General features: G+C 40.3%; 1 protein-coding gene across 7 annotated transcripts in view; it reads left to right on the top strand.

Annotated features, from left to right (window-relative positions):
• The first annotated feature begins 1,127 nt into the window (after positions 1-1,127).
• DICER1 (dicer 1, ribonuclease III) overlaps positions 1,128-17,278 on the top strand; it is an 82,871-nt gene continuing 66,720 nt past the window's right edge. For 2 of the 7 annotated variants that reach the window (XR_013540809.1, XM_020811031.3), the window contains exon 1: positions 1,252-1,596. The gene's annotated coding sequence lies outside the window, so the exon portion shown is untranslated. Of the gene's footprint in view, positions 1,597-1,867; positions 2,135-17,278 lie in introns of those variants that run through there. The other 5 variants (XM_072986618.2, XM_072986620.2, XM_020811033.3 and 2 more) reach the window with 5 other exon arrangements.

Here is a 17,278-nt window from a genome sequence, read left to right as displayed (position 1 = left end):
AGTTAAAGGACTCTTATCACATGTTAATCAACAAATATAATAGTGGTAAGAGATCAACAGCTGTTTCTGGAAAGGACCTGTATTTTCATCATTTAATTTCCTTGATTTCATTCTACAGCTATATGAATGCTTCACACTTCAATGAAGTAGACTCTGCAGTCTTGGAAACCTTGCCCCATGATTCATCTGCTCGTTTTAAAGGTGCCACAAGACTCTGTTTATAAACCATTTTTAATGCTGATTTGGCACAATGTCCTATGTAACCATCACCATAAACAGATGAAAATGTACAGGAATTGCTTACAACTCCAAGGATGTTTATTAAAAAAATAAGCACAAGAAAATTGGAAGGAATTTTAATAAAACTACACCACTGTAAGTTTGCTAACCATCAACATGGTGTATTGCTACCTAAAATTAACCTCTATAAGTTTGGTGATGCGATGGCTTTTTAAAAAATGCCTGCTTTCTGCCTGATCTGGCATTTCTTCAGATTATCACTTCAGAAAGATCCAGTGCAGGTTCTAACATGTATTTACAATCAAATTCGTCTCTTTTCTCCTCTCTTCCTCAAACTAAGCTAGGATGTTTTTATACTTAGCCCATTCCTAATACTGTATAATTCTTCTGGGAAAGCCCCATTGTAACAGGACTGCATCCTCAGCTCAAAAGCCAAGCCTCATTCAGTTCAACAGGGCTGCCTCTCGAGTAAAATAATCACAGCCTCGGTCGGAACACTTTCTTCTGAACCACCCCTCCTGTTTCCGGCCTTTGGCTTCACTTCCATCCCGAAATCCTAAATTATTTCGTACTTTAAGTGCCCCTTCCTCATATACACGTTTATTACTTCCATTTTTGCTTCTCGAGTTAGCTGAAGATTGGAGTGTAAATCTGAAAAGCACCAAAAGGCATTTTGAGGGAGCGAGAAATTCACCCATTAATTCTTCTAAAAAACCGCAAAAATGCTTTTTTTAAAAAACTTCTTCGGACTTTAACCAACTTCCCCCGAAAACCGAAGAAAACAGCAGAACCAACCGCACGCACGTGAAGTGCCTTTTCAAAGCCCCGCCCTCTCCTCCCGTTGCTTTCCTTAAACTACTGCCGTCTCCTGCCACGGGATTGGCTAATCTCTTCACCTATAACCTCTCACCCGCTCCTCTCTCCAATCACACCCGCTCTTTCATGGATTGGGCTGGAGAAAGACCCAAGCAGGGCGGATAGAGAAGAACGTGGTGGAGAAGGCGATCCCTTAGGCGAGTGCCATTGCGCGCGCCAGGGTGCCCGTAAACCGAGTGTGGGGGAGGGCGGCGAATAGGGAGGGGGGGAGGCGGCGGCGGCGGCGGCGGCTCGGTATTCTTAAAACACATTTGCGTTAAGCGTGTGGCGCCAGGCCCTGTTGGGAAAGCGAGAGCGGAGCTCCTTTGGCGCAGGCAGGGGCGGCGGCTTGTCTGAGCCGGCCCCAGGTGAATGGAGTAAAGTGACAGTTGAGGGGAAGAGGCGAGGCGAAATGGCGGCGGCAGAAGCAGCAGCAATGGCGGCACAATGAGGCGAAACTTGTAACCGGGGTGTAGCTCCGGGGAGGGTCCCACCTGGCAGGTAGGAAGCGCGGCCGGCCTTGTTTCTCTCTCCCCCCCCCAGTCCACCCCGTGTTCCCCTCGTCTCTTTCACTTGGCTTGGTGTGGGAAGGCAAGGTTTTCGGGGTTCTCTCTCCTGAGCCGCCTGACCGAGAAAAGGCCGGGCACCTGCTGGAGCCGCCGAGCTCCTCCTTCTCATCCTCCCTGGGGAGCTGGGCGTCGCCGCCGCCTCCGACGAGGTGATACGGAGCCCGAAGGATGTGGCGGTGAGGAGGAAGAAGAAGCAGGCTTTTGTCTTTCCCTCTCGGCGTCCCTTCTCTCCGGCTGCGCGGTCGGGGCCTCTTCCCCCCCCCCAAAGTTACCCGCCTCCTTCCCGTCTTCCGGGCGTGTGGTAAGAGAGCGAGAGCCGTCGGGGTGTTATCTCCCTCCCCTCATCCCCGTGCACATTTATTTCTTTCTGTTGGAGAGGTAGTTAAGAATTCAGTCCTGGATTTCTTTAGAGAAAGCCGGGAAAGAAATGTTTTAAAAAAAAAACAAACGAAAGAGGAATCCTCAAAAAGGTATGTGTATCTGAGTTATCTGTCACCACCATTCAGGATCTGGAATAACGAGAGTTTTATACTAGCTTGCTATAAAATCGGGGAGGGGGGTAATCATTTCCCTTCGTACTGGGAAGGAAGTCGAGGGCTTGGAGGCGTTTGATTTTCCTTTTTGGAAATGTAAAGATCTAGCTGCACGCTATATGGGCGGCGGGGAGGAGGAGGAGGAGATATATTCAGCAGGGCTATTCTCAGTAAAATCCGTCTTCCGGCGGCCACGCTTTGTATAAAAGAAAGCCGCCCGAGACGCTCTTTCGGCGCCCCTTCCCTTCCCCCCCCACCCCCATTGCATCCTCGAAGTGTCTGGTGAGAAACTGGTGTCCCTTTTTTCGCCTTCCCTCCGTTCTTTCATTTCCTCCTCGAGCCATTGTTCTTTGAGGTTATCGGAGCACAATCTGCGAAATAAGAGGGCCTCTGGGTAACGTTGTGTAGGATTAAAAGGGTCTGAATCTAAGCGACATTCATCGATCCGCTTCCGCGAGACTGGCATAAATAAGGGACGTCTGGCCACTTTTATGCGTGCCGCTTCAAGTCGATTCATTCTTCCTATTTTGTGTATTGTTGGGATTATAGAAGGAGGGTTTTGTTCCTCCCTGCACTGCTCCCCCGCCCCTGTTCTCTTTGAAGAGATGCATCATTGCTTCTGCTCATTCTCCCGCACAGAAGATCTGGGGAACAGCAGCCAGTGCTTGTTTCTGCCTTTTTGGTTACATGAAAAAGACTTGGAAAACATGACCCATAACCTAACTGAAAGTGCAAAGGTGCACTTGGTGTTGTAGGTTCTTAGAAATGTGAATAGATTGTGTTTCATTCCTCCCTTGAAAGATATTACTGGATTTGTGTGGGGTTAAAATCCCAAATTGATAGTGCTTTTAAATACTACTGTAATTCAAGTACAGTACAGTATTTGTTGAAAGGCTTTGCAAGGGAGCAGCAAACAATCATGTGTTAGAAGTGATGTTGTTTAATTGCATAATTTAAGCTTCAACATGAACCAGGTCTGTTTTTTAAATACAATTCTCTTGCTCATCAGTGATACTTTAAAGCACAATCCCATTGACACCTGGAATACTCTAGAGAACAACATGTGGAGTGGGGATATTGGTTGAACAATGTATGAGTATTAGTTATAGGGCCTGGCTTGCTGTAGTCCATGGAGTCACAAAGAGTCAGATGCGACTTAAGGACTAAACAACATTATAGTGTAGGTCATCTCAGATCAGGGTCCATCTTCGTATTGGATCACTCTGCTGTGGAAATGGGATAAATTTGAGAGGCAGATATAAGATCCAACTGGTGGAATGAATAACAGAATGGTGGTTCAGGAAGGTAGACATAACTATGGAACAAAATGTCTCTAAGTATATACTTAGGCAATATGTTTCTTCCAGTATCAGCATTGGTCCTTGTACACTAGTCCTTTCACATACACATCTGCTTCCTTCTGCCCATCACTGCTCTGTAATACATCCTGCAGTATTTCACCAGACCATTTGTAATTCGAGGTGTTTTCTATTCCTGTACTGTAATTAACTAGATAATGTATTCTGTGCAATAGACAGCTTTTCCTTTGGAAGAAAATAAAAATCTAAATGTACTTCTGCACTCTATATTTAAGAATACTTGTGAAGAAATATCATTTTATTACAGCTTTTATTGTATATTGCCATTCTACCTTCATCTTGCCCCGTTAGCTTTTTTGTATCATTTTTGTTACTTTAGTGGACAACAGGTGAATTTTGAGAGAGAAATCACTGCCATGGAGTCTGATGATTTATAGAGGTTATTATTCAGCCTTTTAGGTTTCTTCATGAGAAAATTTGTCCATAAACCTACTTTCTGTGTTGATACAGGTTTCATAAAGCTGGCTGGATAGCTCTGTGAATTAGGCATCTGGCTATGGAGCCAGAGATTGAGAGTTCATCCCGACTGCATCCCAGAAGAACCAGATTTTGTGGCCTTGGCCAAATTGCACAGGTCCAGGATGCCCCCAGAAGAAGAGAATGCTCTCTGCCTAGAAAATCATGAAAAGGGGCATCATGAGTCAGAAGTGAAATGATGGCACACAATTATTATAGGTTCTATAAGTGATACTGGCAGCTTGTAACAGCTACTATGTCTGAAAATATGACTACAAAAAAGTAGCAGTGAGTACTTCTGCTAGAAATAAATGGAAACAAACAGATAATGGTTAGGATTACTGGTTTATATTTCTTCCTCAGATTAAAAAAAACTGTCATAGTTGTAGATGCAAGAAGGGGAGTCCTGTGCAGAGCATCTTGATATATGTCGTTCCAGTCAAACTAAGGATAAATATGCTTAACATTTTGTTGTTTATAAGGATCATAGTTAAGTCAAAGCACAGGTTTTTGAAAATGTACTGAATTCTAGGAAGCCTGTAAAACCAGTCAACTGGGCAATCTTGCTATGTTTTATGCAGCTCTTTGTGAAACATAAAACTTAGAAAAGTACTGGTTGAAGTGTAGTAGTACGTTGCAGCTAGAGTAGGCCTATTGAGTCAGTTGAGATTTAGTGAGTCAGCTCTGCCATAAGTTCCATTATTCAGTGGCCTAGTTGTGAGTTACTACTCGATTTTGGCCTGTAACCTTTAAAAAGGGGAAATCACAGAATTAATAAAATAAAACAATGTCCCAGTCCTGTTACTTCTTCCTGGCTGACTCAAATAGTATAAATAGCTGCAGGGAATTACAACTAGTTAAGGAACCTGCACTTCCTTTTCTCATCATGTCACATAGCTAGTGTACAGTGCAAAATTTCAAGCCTTGACTTCTTAACTAGCAACAGTTCACCATAATGATTTACACTGTTTAAGAAAAATGTTCTGGCTTGTGCTACATAAAATTCTTTCTTCTGTTCATTGATATCAGAGAAAAAGAGACAGCTGTTACAATCTCATTATTTCTGAGCTCTTTTATTTTGTGGGATACAGTGGTGCCCCGTATAGCGAGGTTAATCCGTTCCGGATTAACCCTCGCTATACGGAATCATCGCTAAACGGGTAGGGGAAACGTATTGAAACGCATTAAACTTCGTTTAATGCGTTCCAATACCTTTGTTACTTACCCGTTCAGCGAGGATTCCAGGTGCCGGCAGCCATTTTCGCGCCTTCGCTAAGCGAGGGCAGGGCGCGAAAACGGCTGCCGGCAGCCATTTCCGGGCTTCCGGCGGCCATTTTGGAACCGCCGATCAGCTGTTCGGCGGCTCCAAAATGGCCGCCGCAATACCCGATCTTCGCAATGCGGGTTTTCCCCATTGCGAAGATCGGGTATGTTTCCGTATAGCGATCCCGAAAAAGGGATCGCTATACGGAAACATCGCTATATGGTGCACTCGTTAAGCGAGGCACCACTGTAGATAGAAATTCCACCTATGCATAAATGGAAACACTATTTGCATAGTGTTTAGAGCAATAAATGTTGATAAGTTAATTTGACAATACTTGCATTACAGTACAGTAATAAATCTCAAGTCTGGTTTATGAACTCTGGATGTAAGGGCCAGGGCTTTCAAGGAAGAAATCGAAACAGTCAATATTTCCATATTAGGAGTATTCAGGTGTTTCAGCTAGAGTTAAAGTTGCTAACAATACATAGCTTATCTATGAAAAGCTCTAAATAAACTGGATTTGGAAGAACAAGCTTACTATTTTCAGTAATTTATATTATCTTTATTGGGCTAAGGTTGTTTGATTGGTTCTTTTCTGCCCTTGCTGTAGTAGGTGAAAAAATTAAAGTCTATGCTGCAAGCCTAACCCAGCAATCAGCTGATCAATATTGCAGGGAAACTCTGTAGTTCAGTGTTTAAGAACATAGTTAGGGAAGTTAGAGAATTCTATAAAATTATCAGTCTACTTGTAACTGGTACCCATTCATGCTGTGTTCAGCATTGCAGTTGTAATAAGGTCTTCACGAGTACCTTGAAATTAAACATCAAAAGTACATAGTCACTATATATGTCCACATCCATAGCCTTTTGCATGATATGTACAATGAACTTAAATTTCCACTGAGTTAAAACCTTGCTAAAGAGAAATTCCTTTCAAATTAGCACAGGGAAATGAAGTTCATGGCAACAATTCATGTATCTCTCTTGTGTATACAAAGATATTTTCATCATGTAAACACTGGTTCCTAAACTGCTTGGCATCATGGTACCCCTCTTGATTTTTCAGAGACCCTCATGCTTCTTCTCCACTTTTCCTTCATTATCAGTTTCAGTCCAGAATGTTAAATTAATAATTAAATAATCATATAATCATTTAATTATTAATTATCATAGATAAATAAATTATTAATTTAAAATTAGAATGAAACACACTATTTAAATTTTTTTTAAAAATGTGAAAACAGTGTTTCTTGCCATATAAATTAATAAAAATATAATTTACGTTACGATACCAGAAAGAAAATTAATGTACAGTGGTGCCTCACATTACGATGTTAATTCGTTCCAGCGAAATCGCTGTAGAACGAAAACTTTGTAATGCGAAAATAAAAAGCCCCGTTGAAACCCCCTCAATGTGTTCTAATGGGCTGGAAACTCACCATCCAGTGAAGATCCTCCATAGGGCGGCCATTTTCGGTGCCTGTGCAGCGAGGAATCCATCCCAGAAAACAGCGGGGAGTCATTTTATTTACCCGGCGGCCATTTCTGAAACCGCCAATCATCTGTCCAAAAATCGTCGTTTTGCAAAGAATCAGTTCCCGAAGCAGGGAACCAATCATCGCAAAGCGAAAAACCCCTATTCAGACCATCGTTTTGCGATCGCAATTGCGGTCGCAAAAAAGATGTAATGCGGTTTCGGCGTAAAGTGGGGCACGACTGTATCGTGAATGATGATGTTGCATTTTCTTAACTTAAGAAATCTTGGAAGTGTATACTGTAAGCATTTTCCACATATATTATCCAGCAAAGTGTAGAACATATGATTAAAGCAATGAATTTTTTATTCATACACATCAACAAACATTTTTGAGAGTTAAATCATATTGCTTATTTTTTATTATTTGCATCATATCTTTCTCTCAGTTGAAAGTCAATTTGAAAATAAACCTCTTCCACATCTCAAATAGTCCCTGTAAGAATGCCACCTATTTTTTCTTTGTTTTTGTTTTAATATATGACAATATTCCATTACATTTCCTGTTCTGAAACCCATACAGAGAAGTTCCTTACACCTTCTGAGATTATCTGGTGCATTTAAGAAAGCTGATTTAGTGATAACTAGCTGCTGACAATTATTCTTTGAGGTGAAATGAGAGGCAGTACTAAAATGCCCATCTGAAACAGAAGTTGAAAAGCAACAATAAGGCATAACCAGGGAATTTTGAGGGTTCATTGCAGGAAAAAATGTTCTGATAACTTTCCACAGGCAGATGAAGACCTTTCTCTTCAGGCAGGCTCTCTCTTAGTAACTGGCTGTCTGAGAGGGTTTTTAAAATGGATTGTTGTGCTGTGTTGCTTTTGAATGTATTTTTGGTGCTGATGTTATTTACCATTGTTAGTGTGGTATTTAATGGTTGTTGTGGGTTTTTCGGGCTCTTTGGCCGTGTTCTGAAGAACAACCTTCAGAACATGGCCAAAGAGCCCAAAAACCCCACAACAACCATTAGATCCCGGCCGTGAAAGCCTTCGCGAATATAGTGTGGTATTTCTTTGATTCTTTAAAATATCTGTATACTTAATGTTTTTTAGCTTTTAAATATTATCTTTTAATAATGTAAACCACCTCAAGTCCTTTTTAAGGAGAAAGGTGTGGTCTGAATGAATAAATAATTAATTAAATAAAGGAACCTAAGCTCCTCAAATTTTTTAATTGGATGACTTTCTGAAGTCCATGACAGTTATCTCTAAGTGTTTATGCTTTTTGCAGGAGTGCATGCCCGGCACCATTTCACTTTTCCATTGTGCCCTACCTAGCAAATCTGAGAAGTGTATCACAATAAAATTATACATGTTGGAAGTGAAAATAAAGAAATGTTTATAGAGAAAGCCACTTCTTCAGGAGCAAAGGAACAACTAATGGTGGGGAAGGAGCATGTGCATCTAAACCTTTTGTAGCTAACAGGAGGAAAAGGCAAGAATAGGAGCTTGGGGCTGCTGCAGAGCCACTGGCAGTAAAAATTGTTAAATATTTAAATAAAGAAAGGAAGTCTGAAAATAAGCAGGAATGCTTTTTGTAGCCAGCAGCCAGTACATATAGCTTAGAATCTCTCCATTCCTTTGCCCAGGTTGTTTCTGTCTCTTCTGACACATGCTAATACAGCTCTCCTCCCATGGAGGGCTACTTCATGTTCCTTCCCTCCCTTTCTTTCCAGGAGTCTTCTTTTAACAATAGATTATGCAGTGTTGTTTAGTCGTTAAGTCTTGTCTGACTCTTCGTGACCCCATGGACCAGAACACGCCAGGCCCTCCTATCAATTATGTGTAAACCCCCCCCCAAAGGTGGGGGAGATAGAGAGAGAAAAGAGACTGATTCTGTTGCAGAGCAACTGGGAATAAAAATCAGCAAAGAAGAATACAAAGTAGGTAGTGTGAATACAAGTATTGAGAGGAGGATGCCAAATAGATTTTGCTGTCAATCTTTACCTCCCCTCCTTGTGAGCAGAGTGTTATTGGCATATACATTCCACTTGTATTCATACGTCCCTTTCCTGTCTATAGTCTGCTAATTTTTACTGTCATTTCAGGGTGTATTTGATTTAAATCATGATTTGAATTTTAAAAATTGGATTTTGTGACTATTTAATTTTTTTAAAATTTTAAATCATGATTTCAATTGGTTTTTTCATCCTGCTTTTTCTCTTGATTTTTATTCTGAAGCAAAACTCTCGCCCCACCTATTGCATATCACTGGCAGAGGGAGCTCATGCAAAAAATAGTGGAGAAGCGCAAGATCCAGCCTTTGAAGATGGAGCTGGTTTAATGTGCATAAGATGAGAACAAATAGGGGAAAACACTGATAGTTGTCTGTTGTATCTCATGAATCAAATAGTACAGTATATTCACACATTCCCCTTCACATACACTATTAACTGCCCCCTTTTGTAGGGAGGGGGGAATGACAAGAACTGATTTCTAGAAATCATGTCTTCATTTTACTTTTACCTCATTTCTGGAGATGTTCTCATGCCCTCCACCTTTCAATAGTGTTTAGTAACATTCATGCTTCCATTTTGATTTATTTTAGTCCACCTCTTCACACAACTCAATGTTGTGCTTACCAGTTTAGATAATAGTGATGTAGAATAACCATTTGCCTTTTGGAAGGCATTTTAAATGAGATGATTTAATATGAGGGGTTGGTGCATTCACAGCTTCAGATACAGGCTGATCAGGGCTAATTTTGCTGGTCAATGACCGCAATAAACATTTATTATTAATTTGGAAAACTATTTTGAAAGCAGTTAAAGTTGTAATACCATTTATGTGGTATGCTTGTATTCAGCTGTTTAAATTCTATTACAAAGAGTCATGTTCCTCACACCAGTAATATTTAATTAACAATTAATTTGTTCAGCAAAGTTCTAGTTAGCATGCTAAATCAAACTCTTCAGTGTGAGAAATCTTTGTGACGGGTAATTTAAAAAGGAAAGATAAATGAGGGGTAATTTGGAAATTGACATTTATTGAAATCTGTGATAATTATTAGCTGTGCCCCATAAACATTTTAAAATTGTTGGTGCTGTTTGGAAAGTATTTCCAAAGTACTGTATTGGAAATTCTTATTTTCTCCTAAATGATGAATAACAGGTAAGCTACCAAAAAGTGTCAGTTTTCTTTTACATCTCAGTGTATAAAGACTCTGTGTGAGATCAGAGGATGAGAAAGAATCATACACTGGAAAGGATCACTTTGCTGGGAGTCATTTCTCTTAAAGCAATCCTCTTTCTGTACAGGAACCACCCCAAAAAGACTAGTCCTTCCACTGTAACTTGCATGATCATCAGGAAATAACTCACACAGGTGGTCCAAAATGCACACAGTTTCCCTGTCTGATTTTAGCTTGCAGTAGTTCTGTAGTTCCGTGGGACGTGGCGTTGGGGGGGGGGGTAAACCGCAGAAGCCTCTGTGCTGCAAGGTTAGAGGACCAGCAGTCGTAAGATTGAATCCATGTGATGGAGTGAGCTCCCGTCGCTTGTCCCAGCTCTTGCCAAGCTAGCAGTTCGAAAGCATGTAAAAATGTGAATAGATAAATAGGTACCATAGACACAGAAACTGTCTATGGACAAATGCTGGCTCTATGGCTTGGAGATGGGGATGAGCACTGTGCCCTAGAGTCAGACAGTACTGGACTAAATGTCAAGTTGAACCTTTACCTTTACCTAGTTCTGTATAGGAATGGAGGGAATATCTTCCTCACAAGACAGTATTGTAGGTTTGGTAAAAGATGCAAAATTCAAAGACTTAAGCTTCTCATAAAGTTGACAACTTACAGATTTTGACCATTCCCGCAGTTCGTGGTTCATACAGTGGTGTCTCACTTAGCGATTGCTCTGTTGAGCGACGAAATCGCTTAGTGATGGTCCCTATGAGGAAAATTCGCTTTGCGATGATCGCGGGGAAGTGATCATCGCAAAGCCCCCATTTTCGGCCAGCTGATTGGCGGTTTCAAAATGGCCACCGGGTAAACAAAATGGCCACCCGCTGTGTGTCCTCACTTTAGAGGCACCGAAAATGGCCGCCCCTATGGAGGATTTTCACTTAAGGTTAGTTTTGAAGCCCATAGGAACGCATTAATGGCGTTTTAATGCGTTTCTATGGGCTTAATTCCGTTTAGTGATGAAATCGCTTAGCAACGTTTTTTCCTGCACGGATTAACGTCACTAAGCGAGGCACCACTGTATTTCATTCTAGGCCTGTTACCTATTTGCTAGAATGATAGAGTTGCACGTATCAGCTGACAGGAGTTGTAGTGCAGGTCATAACAGGCGCATGCTTCAGCAAGCTGTGTGTGCAAGGTAAGGAAACCTCAGTGAGAACACTGACTTGATTTTTTTGGGATACAGTATTCTGAAACTGGAAACTTTTCAGTGTATGTTCGTGGGTGTAGCATAATGTGTTCTCTGGAGAAAAGACTGTTCAGGGAAAAAAATCCAACTGTTTCATTACATTTCAAAAAACAGTGTTTAAGGAAATTAGCTGGGCTTGATCGTCATCTCAGTTGAAACAGTATATTGACAAAGTACAGTTTAAAAGCAAGAACCTTCTAGGGGAAAAGAAAAACAAAACAAAAATAAAAACTGCAATCTCTTTGAATGTGTTGGCATATTGTAGATCCATGTAAGCACAGTAAAAAAGACAAGTGTATGATTTACATTTTTGCATATCTTGAGCTTAGAACCCCACATGGGGCCCATGGCAGCTGCTTCTACATTCCATGGAACAAAACTTGTAAACCTCTGAAAAGACTCCAGCTCTATCACTTGTCTGTAGTATTGTTGCAGGAAGGTTATGTCTGAATGGTTTTCCTTAAGCCATTAACTATGTAGATCTGAGATTACAAAATAAGTCAATTTTATTTACCATTCTTATACTTATGTAGATAATTTTGATGGTAATTTTACTCTGTTACTAGTCTGCAAAGCTTATTTCAAGCAGCAGGTCTTACAGATCTTCTGTTGTAGAATGTTGACAGGTTTTGATAATGCTGACAATATTAATATGTTCTGAAAAATCAGATAAATTTTAAGCCAAGACTTTAATTTTGCTATAAGGAATTTCATGCTTTCACATTTTAAGATTTAGATAGGTTTATGTGTACAGTGGTGCCCCGCTAGACACCCTGTTAAACCACGAAATCACTTGATGATGCCTTTTTTGCAATCGCAGTAACAATCGCAAAACGATGTTTCCTATGAGTTTTTTTGTTTAATGACTATTAGGTCCCTGCTTCGCGAACCAATTGTTCGCAAGACGACGATTTAAAACAGCTGATTGGCGGCTTGCAAAATGGCTCCCTGCTGTTTTCCGGACCTATTTTCGCACAAGACAGGGATCGCAAAATGGCCGCCCTATGGAGGATTTTCGCTGCACGAGCAGATATTTTCCCCATTGGAACGCATTAACCGGTTTTCAATGCCTTCCAATGGGTTTTTATTTTCTCATGACGACGATTTCGCTGTACAGCGATTTAACGGAATGCATTATCGACGTCATGCGGGCCACCACTGTAGTTTCTTAATGAATAGTTTTTATGAAAATAGTATATATATGAATACTACATTCTTAAGGGCCAGTGTTACTTACAGATATTCTAAGAAATTGTAAGTAGACATTACTTAAACATTATTCTTACAACGTAGGGTATATTACAGACAACATGTTACAATAAAAAAAGACAAAATTAGGGATATATTTGAGTGATAAATGGTCTGTATACAGTGGGGTCTTGACTTAAGAACGGCTCGAGTTAAGAACATTTTGACTTAAGGAACATTTCTCATAGGAAAATATTGACTTGACTTAAGTACTTAGATTTGAGTTAAGAACTGAAAAAAACCATGTAGGAGGCAGGGAAAGTGCAAAATTTGAACTTTCAGTTAACTGTTGGCCAGTGAAAGGGTGCCTGTCTGCTTCCTCACTCCTCCCAGCGTTTAGAGAGTGGATTGGGAGACAGTCTTCAGACTGCCTGGTACTGTACTGCCTGGACCAGTGGTGTCGAACTGTGGCCCTCCAGATGTTCTTGGACTTCAACTCCCAGAAGCCTTCACCACCACCTCTGCTGGCCAGGATTTCTGGGAGTTGAAGGCCAAGAACATCTGGAGGGCCACAGTTTGACACCACTGGCCTGGACTGTATTTTCCCTGCCTTCCCTGAACCTTTCTTGACCTAAGAAAAAAAGAAATAAAATATCCCCCTCTAGTGGTTGAAGGCGGAATAGCAGCTTCCCATTAGTTTCTATGAACGGAAAAGAGCAGATACGGATCAAATGGTTTTCAATGCATTCCTATGGGAAATGCAGATTTGACTTGAGAACGTTTTGACTTGAGAACCGCCTTCCAGTACGGATTAAGTTCTCAAGTCAAGACCCCACTGTAACATGTTCACAGTCTTTACTGTTGGTGTGTGCATGAGATAAAGAACTTGAAAGAATACAAAACACAATAAACCTTGTTCTTTCAGATATGGAATAATAATTATAACAGTGTGTAGCAAGCATATTAATTATGTTAGTGTCTGCTTTTGTTTTAATTTTGTAAACATTTTATTTACTATTTACTTTCCTATATGCCTTAATCCAACATACAATTTATAATGACCTTAATAAGATTTTAAGATACAGAAAATATTTAAGGATTTATTTTACCAATGCCATCCACCAGTGAGCTTCCATAGCCACACAGGGATTTGAACCTAGGTGTCCCAGTCTTTCATTCCAGACACTGTACCACACTAGTTTTTGTGTGTATTGTTAGACAAGCATAATATGGCTGCTGTGAGATTTTTGTTGTTGGCAAATTGTGTATGTCCTTGGCTATCAACATAAGTCCAGGTAACTGCTGCAACAGATCTTTTGTCCAGAGGAGGACATTTAAAAGCTTGATACACAGTTCTGTACTGAAACGTGACTGTTTTGGTATGAAGCTTGTTGAGTAGTATGTTAAAGAACTGGAAGGACTTGCTGCTATCAAAACAGTAGCCATCCATTCCTGTCAGTTACATTTCGGCTTTTCTGTTTGTGACCTGTAAAGACAAAACAAATTACTGTATCAAAATTGTCAATGGAGTTCTAGGGAGAATCAACACTTCTTACTTACGGTTTGTATGTTTTTTGAAATTGTAGTAATTAGCTGCCCATATACAAAGCAGAAGAAATAGACAATGCGATTTTTCTTTTTAGAACAAGAACAGTGAAGTGCCTCTTTTTAGAATCCATCAAAAGTACCATTACATTTGTCTTCTCTTGGTGCCAGATATAGACAAAAACTGTTTCCAGTCAGTGAAATTCTACTACATGAAAAGTAATAGTTCTTTTAAAATTGAAAATTTTGTCATACACTTAATTATGTAAACTTGCACCAGGTTTTGCAGTTAGAAAATGGGATGGGTATGTGTTTTATGAAAGTTTTGCTTTCCTCACTTCACATAATATACCAAGATTTTACAGATGTGTAAAGATATACAGACGTACTGAATAATTACTGCTGGACTTCTTTCTGGTACTACTTTAGGCTATTTGTATTAACATCTTATGTAGGTGTATCCCCTTTTTGGCAAAATAACAGAAATGTGCTGATGTTTCATTCCATAACTGGAATGAGTCTGAGATGAGACTTAGCAGGTCTGGTTTGGTCTTTTGTTTAGAATATTCTCTTCTGGTCTGTTCCATGAATATTAATTTGTGAAAGTAGCTGCTTACAGTTGTCCTGAAATTCTTCATTTGTAGTGAGTTTTACCTCCTGCTTGGCAGGATAGCTCAGTGAGTTGGAGTACTAAGGTTTGGGAATTGGATTCCCCACTGGGCCTCCTGGGTGAAGAGAGAGCCTGCATAGCCTTGAATAAACTGTACAAGTACTAGAGTACCACCAGAAGAAATGGTACATCACTTATGAATACTTCAGATCTAAGAAATCCTAGCAGAGATTGCTAGATTATTACACGTAATAATTACACGTAATTATTATTTAAATGTACTTTGTCTTAATCTTTGTTAAACAGGCTACTTGGAATTATCCTGCCTAGTATTGAGTGTGCTTTATAAAAATTTATTTTAGTTTTTGAAATTAGCTACTTTATTGGAAAACGAAAAACCCAAAGTCCATTAACACTTAATTTCAGTACCAAGAGTAGTTCAGATCTTTGCATCTGTCTCAGAAAATAGTGAAATGAGAAAAGTATTTGTGATACATTTGCCTTCATTTATATGAGCACACAAAACAGGTAATGGTTTCTCTATGTGTAATAAGTGTAATAGAAGAAAGTAGCAGATGTTTGAAATGTGTTATCAAATTGACTTGTTTTGCCCTCCTATACCACTATCAAGTTTAATATTTCATTATTTGATGTTCAAGAGTGCAGCAATTACCTTGTGCTGGCAGAGCAAATCAATATTCTTTAAAGGTAAAGATTCCCCTTGACAATTTTTGTCCAGTCGTGTTCGACTCTAGGGGGCGGTGCTCATCCCCGTTTCCAAGCCATAGAGCCAGCGTTTTGTCCGAAGACAATCTTCCGTGGTCACATGGCCAGTGCAACTTAGACACAGAACGCTGTTACCTTCCCACCAAGGTGGTCCCTGTTTATTTACTTGCATTTGCATGCTTTCGAACCACTAGGTTGGCGGGAGCTGGGACAAGCGACGGGCGCTCACTCTGTGACGTGGATTCGATCTTACAACTGCTTGGTCTTCTGACCCTGCAGCACAGGCTTCTGCGGTTTAGCCCACAGCGCCACCACGTCCCCCCTATTCTTTTAGACAATTTAAAAAATGAGAGCAGCCTAAATATATATAAATATAAATAAAATATTCAACTGGGCTTCAGATTAGCCACAAATTGGGCATAGTAGTTGTAACTGGCAATCTGCTCTTTCTCTTTTCCAAATTTGGGGAAGTTTGGACAAAAGGTTTCCAAGTTACAATTTTTAAAAAGTAAAACAGTCTTACTCTTCTTCTCTCATTCAGAAGTAGGTGATTTTGAAGGTCTTCAAATTTAAAGTAGATCATATAATTTTGTTTATTTTGAAAAAGTGGTTGCCCCACCTGCTTTTTAAAATTTGGAGTGAATCCAGGGTGCAGGGGCTGAAATACTGATCCTCAAATAAGGTCTTTCAAAAGGGGGAAACAGCCACTTTGTTTTAAACTGAGCATGCATGGAACAGGCTAGCCAGTAGGAACTTTGCAAAATGAAATATTGTATACATGGGGAGGGAGATTTTTTAGAGAGAAAGGTTACAAAAATAGACTGAAAATACAGGTTTTCTTTAACAAATTAAAAAACAAACAATTCCTTTAAAAAGTAATGGAGTAACAGCTCTTCAGAAAGGGGGGGTATTTGTCATTAATCCTGAGTACATGTTGTTTTGGGATTATGGAGACCAAACTGTTTTCTTACATAAATTTTCAAAGGGGGAATCAGCTCCAGGTCCAGAGTAATCAAACTTTTCACCTGCTAGCCAAGCTAACTAATTTCTTCCTGGCTAAACAGGCTTATCAGAATCATTCTTCCAAGGGGATTCTGGGTCTGGTTGTAAAAACTAAAACAAAAAAGGATATTACAGTGGTGTTTCGATTTACAAATGTCCTGATCTAATGACCATTTCGAGTTGCGACCAGCTCTGGCCACAAAATTTTGCTTCGATTTGTGGCTAGAGCTTCGAGTTGTGACAGGAAACAGTGGGGGGAAAGGTGGGGAATTCAAATTTGCTAACCGTTGGTAGGCGAAGAGGCTGCTTCTCTGTAGCTCTTTTGCCCCAACAATTAGAGTGGGTGCGATCAGAGGAGGCTTTGGACTGCTTGGTGCTGCTCTCTGCTCCTGAGTAAGTCCATTTACTTTGTTTTGCAGGGTGGTTTTGAGTTTGAGGGGGGTTATATTTCTGTGCTTTATTTTTTGTGTTTTGGTGTGCTTTTCCCCCCCAGCCCCATTGCATTCTGCTGGGGCTGGCTGTGTGTGTGGGGGGTTGTCTCCCCCCCCAGCTCCATGGCATTCCTCCAGGGCCGGCTGTGTGTGTGTGGGTTGTGTTTTTTTCCCCAGCCCCATTGCGTTCTGCTGGGGCTGGCTGTGTTTTATTTGTTTGTTTTGGTGTGTTTGTTTTTCGGCCCCAGCGCGTTCCTATGGGGCTTGCAGTGTTTTTTTATTTTTTTATTTTTCCGGCCGGAACAGATTAGTCGTGTTCCAATGTATTCCTATGGAAAATGGTGCTTCGACTTATGACAATTTCAAGTTACGCCCATGTTCTGGAACGGATTGTGGTCCTAAGTCAAGGCACCACTGTACATTTTTTTAAAAAAAGATAGATATCGAATATACTTTAAAAATATGTTTTAAAATACAGAACAGATCTAGTATTCAGAGCTATCTTTTTTAAACCATGAAATTACTGTACAGTTTTTGCTTTTTGGCTGGGAATGTCTTAATTCATGTTAGC

Source organism: Pogona vitticeps, chromosome 1 (genome assembly GCF_051106095.1).
Source record: "Pogona vitticeps strain Pit_001003342236 chromosome 1, PviZW2.1, whole genome shotgun sequence".
NCBI lineage: Eukaryota > Metazoa > Chordata > Lepidosauria > Squamata > Agamidae > Pogona > Pogona vitticeps.
This window is presented reverse-complemented; position numbering and strand designations above follow the sequence as displayed.